At 34.3% G+C, this 11,415-nt stretch overlaps 1 pseudogene; it reads right to left on the reverse strand.

Annotated features, from left to right (window-relative positions):
- Positions 1 to 10,227: 10,227 nt before the first annotated feature.
- Positions 10,228 to 11,415, reverse strand: LOC126974582 (zinc finger protein 724-like; annotated as a pseudogene).

Raw genomic sequence — 11,415 nt, forward strand, 5'->3', positions numbered from 1 at the left:
TGACGCGTTTAGGGTAGTGATGGGGCTGCCTAGGTTTTGCAGTGCATCCGGCATGTTTGCGGAGGCGCGCGATGATTTTTACGCGATCATTAGAAAAAGATGCGCATCATTAATGAACAGGCTCCAGGCTAGCCTCAACACTGTCCTAAGCGCGTTGGCATGCAGGTGGGACCCCCCACTGCTGAGGCATTGGATAGGTTTGCATGCGCCTCTAGCTAGGTGCAACTTATTGTGAAAATAACTAACCTTACTAACATAATTTTTAAGAAAAATTGTTACTAACTTAATAACTAATACTTATGGATGTATAGTGTCCGAAATAAATGATTATTATTATTATTATTTCTAGTTTTCACAAACTTATTGATATATTCATTCAATTTCGTACAATACTAGGTATTTTTAATCTATGGTTACAGAGTTCCTATTACTTCAAGTTTTTATGTTATTTTTCGCAATTTAAGAAAAAGTTCTGAGCTTGTCATAATCACTTTAAGAATATGAGATTAACGTAATTGTATTAAGTTCGAAATTGATGTAAATAAATTTTTAGTTATGTCTTTTTGTGATTGTGAATTTAGGCCTATCATAAAGCCGGAATTAAGTGTGTGTATTACATATTTAATCGATAAATGAGTGAGATTGGCGACATCGGTTTCCATAGTAAAATGACATGATGCCACTTCTACTAGTTTTTTCTGTTCTGTGGTTCTGATGGCAACTTCATTGAATATGTTTAAGGCTAGAATTGTAGTTATGCTTGTTCGTTTTTTGCAAGAAATTAATTGTCCATTGAAAGATTATTGGGATTTTTTAATATATGTATATTTATTGAAGTAGGCGTTACTTTGCGGAAATCCATAATTATCCAAGTTTTCTTAAGTGTTAATTACGCCAATATTTGTCCTTAAACAATTCGACACGCGTTTCTCCACGAGGCATCCTCAGGAAATGTTGACTCGCCAAACTCTGGCACGAGACTGAATTAAATGAGCCGGATAATAATGCTTGCCATGATTTTGTAGAGAAGGTAGATAATAGCAATAGGCCAGTAGTGCCCAGGTCTCACCGGTCTCCTTTTTTAAATGGACAAGGGGTGACTTCCACGAGTCAGGGAATTCGTCTTTTGAATATGATTGACGGAATAAACGCGTTAGCACCATCTCAGGGGCACACGATCTCGGCACAATGAGAAAGAGAAATGCCATTCGGCCCGCTCGACTTCTTTACGTCCTAGAAAAGCAGATCTCTTTTCAAGAATATTAAAATTTAATATTATAATGTTTCCATTCAATATGTGCAACAATTTATTAAGGAATTGAAGAACTAGCTTATATGTGTCACAAATATAATCATACAGTCATTACCTGGTAACTCATGCTCTACCACATCTATCTCGTCTTTACATTCCTGTTTGACAAACACATTGTTTTCCATGTCAGATGCAGACATTATTTTCGTTTGAGAGTCCACATCAGTAAGTATTTTAGGCAGAGCCAAATCTGAAACTTTTTATTAATATATAATATTACAAGAAAGTTCACTGTCACATCGAAACACCTTTAGTCACCTCACAAGACACTATCGCCTGGGACTCTATGCTATACTACTCAAATCTATTTTCTATTAAAAACCAGGGGAACTGAGCTTCAAAAAATATATATGCATATATATTTTGTTAAAAATATTAAAAATTTAATATTATAATGATTCCATACAATAAGCACAATAATTTATTAAAGAATTGAAGTTGTTTTTATGTTTAAAAATAATATAATTGTTTTTTTTTTTTTACTATTTAACCTCTGATATGCCAACAGACCCGCGCGCCCCCAGGAGCCACCAACCAGCGGCAACAAAAAACGTGATTTATGATAGATTCGTGCTGTGATATCGCCGCTCTTTCAGTGTTGTACGAGAAATTGTGTATTGTATTTTGTTAAACGTGTCAACTTAAAAACATAGCAAATGAATTCTTTGTATTATTTTTACTAAAGTGGACACGTTATCTTATGATTTATTTCTAAAAAAATTTTCTAAAAAAAATTTATAAAATAATGTTGGTGTTGTTTTTTTTTATTAATATAAGAGGTGGCAAACGGGCAAGAGGCTCACGATATGGGGAGAGTTGAGGCAACCGCTCCTGGACATCCGCAACAACAGTTGTCAAGAAATGCGGTGTCCGCCTTTAAGGTTGGAGTATGCTTTTTTCTTGAAGGTAGGGAACCTTCAAGAAAAAAACATACTCCAGTCCACCATACTAAGACGTATCTGTTCGGGAAAACTGCAGCCAGTAATTGATTCCACAAAGTGGCTGTGCAAGGCAAGAAATTTCTAACGCGTGGTTGTGGAATGCCAGGCGTCAACGTGATGCGGGTGGTACTTTGCACGTAATGTCCGGTGGTGGCATTCGGCCGCTGGAATCAATCCGAACAACGCTTACACGAAATACACTTGTGCACAGGAGCGTATGGGAGGTTAATAAAACATTTGTGAACCAAATAAATACTTTTAACATAGTATCATTAAGCATTTTGCTATCCACCATCCTGCCTTTGAGGTCAGTGTGAATCATGGTATTTCTAAACCAGTACTTAAATATTGTCAACGTAGTCAGATATTTAAGTATAGGAAGTGTAAGTGTAAGCAACGTAGATCATCTATACCAGTTTGGTTTAGCAACTCTTTAATTTAATGTTTATGGGAAAATTATAATTAATATCACCAAAAGTTCAAAAAAATTTCTGCGTAAAAGATCAAAGAAAATGATGCAAGATTGTTACATCACTTATATAAGTAATATCGAGTCTAGTCTTAAACAAGGTAGCAGTAAGTTATTTTGGACTTATGTAAAAAATAAAAATAAATGCTCACTTATTCCACCTACTGTTCAATTGGATAAAAGTATTGCTACAGATGGTAACCAGATATGTCAAATTTTTTCAGACTATTTTCACACTGTGTATGAGGCTTATATGTCATGTGATTTTGTTACTAACGCCCATAAAAGTAATTTAGACTGTCTTTGCAGTATTGTTGTTCAAATGGATGATGTAAGTAGAGTTATGAAAACCCTAAATCCGAATAAAGGACCCGGTCCGGATGGAATACCGTCACATTTCGTTAAATTATGTCATGTTAAACTTTCTGCACCCCTTACTATTATTTTTAATAAATCCCTATTATCTGGGGCTTTTCCTAAAAAGTGGAAAATTGCTCATGTAATTCCTGTACACAAAACTGGTGAAAAGACAGATGCTCGTAACTACAGACCTATTAATTGTATACTTAATTGCTTTGCGAAAATATTTGAACGCGTTATATATAGACATATTTACAACTTTATTAAACCTATACTGATTCCTGAACAACACGGATTTTTTATCATGTAAATCAACAACATCTAACCTAACTAAATATATAGTCTATCTATTTGAGACCATCGATGATAAGGGACAAGTAGATGTTATTTATACAGACTTTCAAAAAGCGTTTGATAAGGTCAGCCACGAGCTCTTACTTATAAAGCTTATGGAATTTGGTATACATGGTAATTAAATGCGTTGGATAACTTCATATATTAAAAATCGCACACAAATTGTAGCTATCAACAGATTTTTTTCTGACACCATTTTGGTTCCATCTGGAGTACCTCAAGGGTCTCATCTCGGTCCTTTATTGTTTGCTTTGTTCATCAATGATGTCTCATCATGTTTTACTTGCAATAGTAGATATCTGTTTTACGCAGATGATCTTAAACTATACAGAAAAATTGAAAACATTGATGACTGTTTCAATCTACAGCGTGACCTTTCTGCTCTCAGTACTTGGTGCCATAATAATTTAATGAAACTAAATGTTGACAAATGTCATGTCGCCACATTCACTAATAAGATAAATAGCGTAAATTTTTCCTATCACATTTCGAATTTAGTTTTAAGTCATAAAGAATCTACTAGAGATTTAGGTGTCATTTTTGTATAAAACTATCATTCATTGAACACAGTGATACTACTGCTGAAAGAGCAAATCGGATGCTAGATTTTATCTTGCGCATTTCAAAACCTTTCAAATGCCAACATAGTGTTGTAATATTATAAAAATCTCTGGTTCGTAGTATTTTAGAATATGGTTCAGTAGCATGGTCACCTTTTTATAAAAACCACATTGATACCGTGGAAAATGTTCAGAAATGTTTTTTGAGAATATTGTGTAACCGTTTCAAACTTAGAAAAACTGCATAGTTATGAGGCTAGATTAAAATATTTTAATCTAGACTCACTTGAAATGCGCCGAAAATTAGTTGATCTAATATACATGTATACAGTTGTAAATCATCATATTCATACTAAACTGTTGTCCAGGTTTTCTCTATACTGTAATCCTTGTAGGACTAGAAATGTAAGGACTTTCTTTGTTCCAACTTCTCGCTTGTGGACATCACATAATGCACCAGTTAATAGATTATCTCGTTCATATAATGACTTAGCAAATATCAATAACTGTATAGATATTTTTTCTAATAGTCTGTGTAGTTTTCCACGCCTAGTTTTAGACACTCTACGCCTGTTAGAGTCGTAGCTTATCTTTACGTGCTTCATATTTATGTTTTTTGAAATTTGTTTAAGTTTCGCTTTATTGTATGTTATACTTATAATATGTAGGATATAATTTTAGTTTGTGTGTTTTAAATTTATGTTTATTTTATTTTAGTTAACAAGTTACAAGCATTTGCCTAAGTTGTGATAGTAACATTTAATTATTTATTGTATCATATAACTCTACATTTACTTAAGTTAAATATCACGTGTTACCATCATAAGTGTTTCCATTTCATTGACGTACATGTTAATAATGATTTACTTATACTAGCGTTATTTTGTATGGGAACCAATAAATAAATAAATAAATAATGGACGAAGAAACCAAAAAAAATAAATAACGAATGACGACTTTAGGAACAAACTTCAACCTGTTACTTTTGTGTATCTGTGATGCGCGCGCATCTTAAAATTTCACTTTCATCGCGCGCCTAAACAAGTATTACTTCAAAATAAATAAGTCGCTGTTTACTGCACACTTTTTCGTACTATTTACAGTAATAAAATCATAAAAACAAACATCAATCACAAATTGTAACTCAATAACATAACTGTACGTATCCGTGACAAGCACGGCAGCTATGATAGAGCTGAGTAACATTTAATTGTAAGCACCCAACTCTACAGTAAACATACAAGTATCTACACGGAAAATTCAACAATTTTCGACGAAACAGAAAATATCCTCCCTTACGGACACAGATAGCTCAACAACAAACATGTAATTTTTTTTATGGAATAGGAGGACAAACGAGCGTACGGGTCACCTGGTGTTAAGTGATCACCGCCGCCCACATTCTCTTGCAACACCAGAGGAATCACAAGAGCGTTGCCAGCCTTCAAGGAAGATGTACGCGTTTTTAAAATTAATCTATATTTATTTTACATATTACATTCTACTAATACGAATCCTCAATCCTCTTTTCGAATCACCAGGTTATTTGAAGCTCTTGTCACATTAATCACAAGAATATGGCTTTTTACCAATGTGTATTCTATTGTGTATCTTAAAATCACCTGACTGATGTAAGCTCTTACCACATACTTTACAAGAATATAGCTTTTCACGAGTGTGTAATCTATTGTGTTTCTTCAATGCAACAGAGTGATTGAAGCTCTTGCTACATTAATCACAAGAATATAGTTTTTCACAAATGTGTATTCTATTGTGTTTCAACGCACTTGATTGATTGAAGCTCCTACCGCATACTTTACAAGAATATGGCTTTTCACCAGTATGTAATATATTGTCTCTCTTCCATGCATTTGAACGATCGACGCTTTTACAACAGTCATTACAAGAATATGGCTTTTCACAAGTGTGTTTTCTATTGTGTATTTTCAAATATATATATGGATAGAATAGAGATAGAGGTATCGTGAAATCTAATAAACATCGTCTCCGTATATAGTTGCGAACCAAAATATAAAAAAGTGATATTGAACATTACTAATAAGTGCAGTGGAATTATAAACAACTAGCTAAGAACATACTTTGTGGGCAAGGACAAAAATTAGTGAATAACAAACTATTTCAGTTTAAAAAACAGCGAGGCGAAAAGACCTCAAAAAACCAATAACTAGTGACTTTTTCCCGCACCAAATTTCAATCAGTGGTCTATAAACAAATGATCAAAGTGCTAAACCGTTAATTAATTAAATTCATGTGTAAAATTTACAAAAATAAGAAATCATTGAATGACGAAGCATTTTCGATCAATATATTTATTCAATTTAGAATCAGCACCTAGCGAGATTTATTAGAACTATTGCTAGGTGCACAAATCTCCCGTAGTACATCTAGCTCCTTAAAACCAAGCCGAACCAACAGAGGGCGGTAAAAGTACTAAAACAAGATCATAAATAATTTACGAAATTATAAAATCGAACAATATAACTGATAAATCATGGAGGAAGTTATGAATATGCTCAAAACAATTCAAAATGAGCTAAACGAACAAAAAGCGACAATCGTACAGTCAGCCGACAAAGTTACGGAGCAAGTTACGAAAAATATAATCAACACATTGGATGAAAAGTTTAAAGCATTGGATATCAAATATGAAAACCTTAAAGAGAAGCTAGAAAACCAAGAAAAAGGCTGCATTTTCTTGAAAAACAGTCTAAGCAGAGGAACATCGTTATTTTTGGGTTAGCGGAAACTGAAACATCGTATGCAAACTTGGAAAAAACGAACTAAGTTTCATAAGCCAATATTTCTCTGCAGGACTAGAATGTAGAGACATACAACCAACTAGCAGAATAGGGAAGAAAGGAGAAAAAATCCGGCCAATCACTGTAACATTCACTTCATTGGGAACAAAAATAGAAATCTTTAAACAAAGGAGAGTATTAAGAGATACTACATACTACATTAAAGAAGACTTCCCACAGCATGCTTTGGAAAAAAGAAGAGAACTGCAAGAACAGCTTAAAATTGAAAAAGATAAAGGTAACTTCGCCTATATTAAAAACGACAGTCTGGTAACTCTCGAAAAATAAAACAACACCAGGTAACAAGAAAAGAACTCTACCAATATCACTAAACTACAATGATCTTTCGCAATCAGAACAAAAAGCACAAGCTCATAAAAAGAATAAAACGCAAATAGGATTACAAAGATCATCGAGTGTATCAGAGGGAGTTACCAAACCAGGAATACTCAGTTTCCTAACCACCAAAAACCAAAACAATCAACCAACTGACCAATCGTATGTGACTAAAAGACAATAGCAATTATCGCCCTCTCTCACGGAAAACATAATATTGGAAACGAAAACTACTTATCCACATCTTTCAAGCCGTTGGTTGGTTGGTCTCCGTGGAAAATCAAGACCGAAACCCTCCAGAGAAAACAAATCTCTCGTCAAATAACATAAACAAAAAATACCAAAACAATTTATACATAACTACTTACAATGTAAAAACCTTATCGACTTATTCACGCCTTCTGGAACTGATAGAATCTTTAAGTAACATAAAGTACGATATTATCGGTCTCTCAGAAGTAAGAAATCTTGGCAACAAAATAGAGGAACACGACGACTTTATTTTTTACTATATTGGAGAAACGCCGGGATTATATGGAGTAGGCTTCATTATTAAAAAACACCTGAAAAAACACATAAAGAGTATCAAGGGTCTATCGGAAAGAGTAGCGCTACTCAGAATGCACATCAACAATTTAGACTTGAGTATTATTCAAGTATATGCCCCAACAAAAGACTCAAAAGAAGAAGAAGTGGAGTTGTTCTATAGTACTGTAGATAAAGCTATAAAAATCTCAGGAAACAATATAATAGTCATGGCCGACTTCAATGCCCAAATTGGTCAACCCATACCAAACGAATCCATTACTGGAAACTACGGCTACGGCAATAGAAACCGAAGAGGAAACAGAATTATAGACTTTGCGTTCGAGAATAATCATCATGAACACCATTTTCAAAAAGAAAAACAAACACAGATGGACTTGGAAAGTACCTATCGGAATTACAAGAAACGAAATAGACTATATTCTAACAAACTTACCCAGAAACGTAGACAATATACAGGTCTTGAATACCACATACCCTTCAGATCACAGACCTCTTAGGGCCACTTTCAATATATTTTCAAAGTCAAAAAGTCGTAGCAAGTTTGGCCAATACCCCAAACCCCAGATAAAGAACGAAAAACATGCGCAAACCTACATGGAATCATTGAACAGTTGCTCAGCAAACTTGCTAGACGATTGGAATAATGGAGACACCGTCCAAAATTGCTACGATAAAATAACTAACGCAATAGACATCAGCTTGAGAAGAGTCCAAGAGATAACAACGATCACAAACCCAGGAAAAAAACAAATTATATCAGCACGCACAAAGGCATTAATCAGTAGAAGACAAGAAATACATAATATTAAACCGAAATCAAGGGCTATGAAAAATGAGTTAAAAGCTCTTTATAAGCTTACTAGCTGACCCGGCAAACGTTGTTTTGCCATATAAAGTATAATTCACGCGATAGTTTTATAAGTAATAAAATATTGCCTATATATGTATTGTACATCATTTTGTTCTATTGTCAATAGTTTTTGCAGCGCACGCAAAAATAGGTTTTCGATTTTACACCTTGTGTTACAAAATAGCAATTTATTACGGATCCCTAATTTTGATAAAAAAAACATAGCCTATAGCCTTCCTCGATAAATGGACTACCCAACACTGAGAGAATCATTCAAATCGGACCAGTAATACCAGAGATTAGCACGTTCAAACAAATAAACAAACACTGCAGCTTTATAATATTATAGTATAGATAAGTAAACGAATTAATCAAGACTACAAGGTACACCGAACACAAACCATTGAAAAATGTCTTCAGACCACAGGTAGCGTAAAAAAGCATACAAGGTATTGGCAACTCATAAATCATGGATTGGACAGGTGAGAAACCAAACTAAAAATACACAAAATAGAACGGAAATACTAAAAATAGCAACAAACTTCTACAAAAACCTCTATAGTTCACCAAATCAATCAGTTTAACAATTACCGAGTAGTAGTAAAGAAACGGCGAAAACTACCATCACCGAAGAAAAAGTAGCCAAGGGAATTAAAGCACTGAAAACAGATAAAAGCCCCGGGCCTCCGGGAATTCGGCCGCTGGAATCAACCCGAACAGCTCCTCTGAGCACTCCTCGTGATAAATGCATAAACATAAATCGATGTTATCTGAGCCATCTCAGATTTGCGGATGATATAGTCCTGCTATCAGAGAGCACAACTCAACTACAAAGGATGAAAAACTCTCTACACATAGAAAGCCAAAAAGTAGGCTTAGAAATCAATTAAGAAAGAACAAATGTCATGATGAACCACACTAAAATAACTATTTATCTCCAAAATCAACCGCTAACTTATGCTGATACCTACATATACCTAGGAAAACAAATCTCTTTTAATCAACGAAACAATGAACAAGAAGTAGAGAGGAGGGTCAACATCACGTGGAAGAAGTTTTGGAATCTCAAAGAAATCCTAAAAAGTGACATGAACATAAAGCTGAAAAGTAGAGTAATGAACACCTGCCTACTCCCCTCACAAACCTACGCCTGCCAAACTCTGAAGTTCACGAGGAAACTAAAAAATAAGATCATAACCAGTCAAAGAAGTATGCAGAGAAGCATTCTGAAAATCAAGAAGATACAAAAAATCCGACATACTATCATAAGACAGAAAACCAAAGACATCGACGGACTCAGTTACTCACAGAAACTAAAATGGAGCTGGGCTGGCCACCTAGCCAGACTAACTGAGAATCGCTGGACCATAAAGACAACATCATGGCTAGGATCATTTGGCTATAGAAAAAGAGGTAGATCAATCGCGCGCTGGGTATACGACATTGTAAAAACAGCGGGTACCAACTGGATACGAACTGTAAAAGATAGAGAACACTGGTCAACCCTGGAGGAGGCCTTCGCCTTCCGTTGAGAGGGGTTCTTGCAACCACATTTTTGTTATTACATTATTATTAAATCTTTACTAAAATACTAACTAAAATTAATTAATTGTTAGATAATGCATATACACTACTTTATTGTTTTTTATTGTGAAGCAAGAAATAAAAGGCTTTTTATTTATTATTATTTATTATTTTCAAATCTCCTGTTTTAATGAAGCTCTTACCACATTCATAACAAGAATATGGCTTTTCACCAGTGTGAATTCTATTGCGTATCTTCAACAAACCTGATAGATAGAAGCTCTTACCACATACTTTACAAGAATATGGCTTTTCACCATTATGAAATCTATTGTGTATCTTCAAACCACTTGATTGAGTAAAGATCTTTCCACAGTCATTACAAGAATATGGGTTTTCAGCAGTGTGTATTCTATTGTGTATCTTCAACACACTTGATTGACTGAAGCTTTTACCACATCATTACAAGAATATGGCTTTTCACCAGTGTGTTTAATATTGTGTCTCTTCAAAACACTTGATTGAGTGAATCTCTTACCACAGTCATTGCAAGAATATGGCTTTTCACCAGTGTGTATTCTATTGTGTCTCTTCAACGCACCTGATTGAAGGAAGCTCTTACCACATTCATGACAAGAATATAGTTTTTTACCAGTGTGTATTCTATTGTGTCTCTTCAACGCACCTGATTGATTGAAGCTCTTACCACATACTTTACAATAATATGGCTTTTCGCCAGTGTGTATTTTATTGTGTCTCTTCAAATCACTTGTATAACTGAAGCTCTTACCACAGACTTTACAAGAATATGGCTTTTCGCCAGTATGTATTTTATTGTGTCTCTTCAAATCACTCGAATAATTGAAGCTCTTACCACATTAATTTCAAGAAAATGGCTTTTCAACAGAGTGTGTTTTATTCTTTTCACTAGTGTGTATTTTATTGTGTCTCTTCAAATCACTTAAACGATTGAAGCTATTACCACATACTTTACAAGAATATGGCTTTTCGCCAGTGTGTATTTTATTGTGTCTCTTGAAATCACTTGAATAACTGAAGCTCTTACCACATACTTTACAAGAATATGGTTTTTCACCAGTGTGTATTCTATTGTGTCTCTTCAACGCGCCTGATTGATTGAAGCTCTTACCACATACTTTACAAGAATATGGCTTTTCACCTGTATGAATTCTTTTGTGTACCTTCAATGCACTTGAATGATCGAAGCTCTTACCACATTCATTACAAAAATGTGGCTTGTCACCAGTATGTTTTCTATTATTTTTCTTCAAATCATCAGATTGATTGTATTGTTGCATTAAGATATTTTTTTTACTTTTG

This window comes from Leptidea sinapis, chromosome 2 (genome assembly GCF_905404315.1).
Source record: "Leptidea sinapis chromosome 2, ilLepSina1.1, whole genome shotgun sequence".
NCBI lineage: Eukaryota > Metazoa > Arthropoda > Insecta > Lepidoptera > Pieridae > Leptidea > Leptidea sinapis.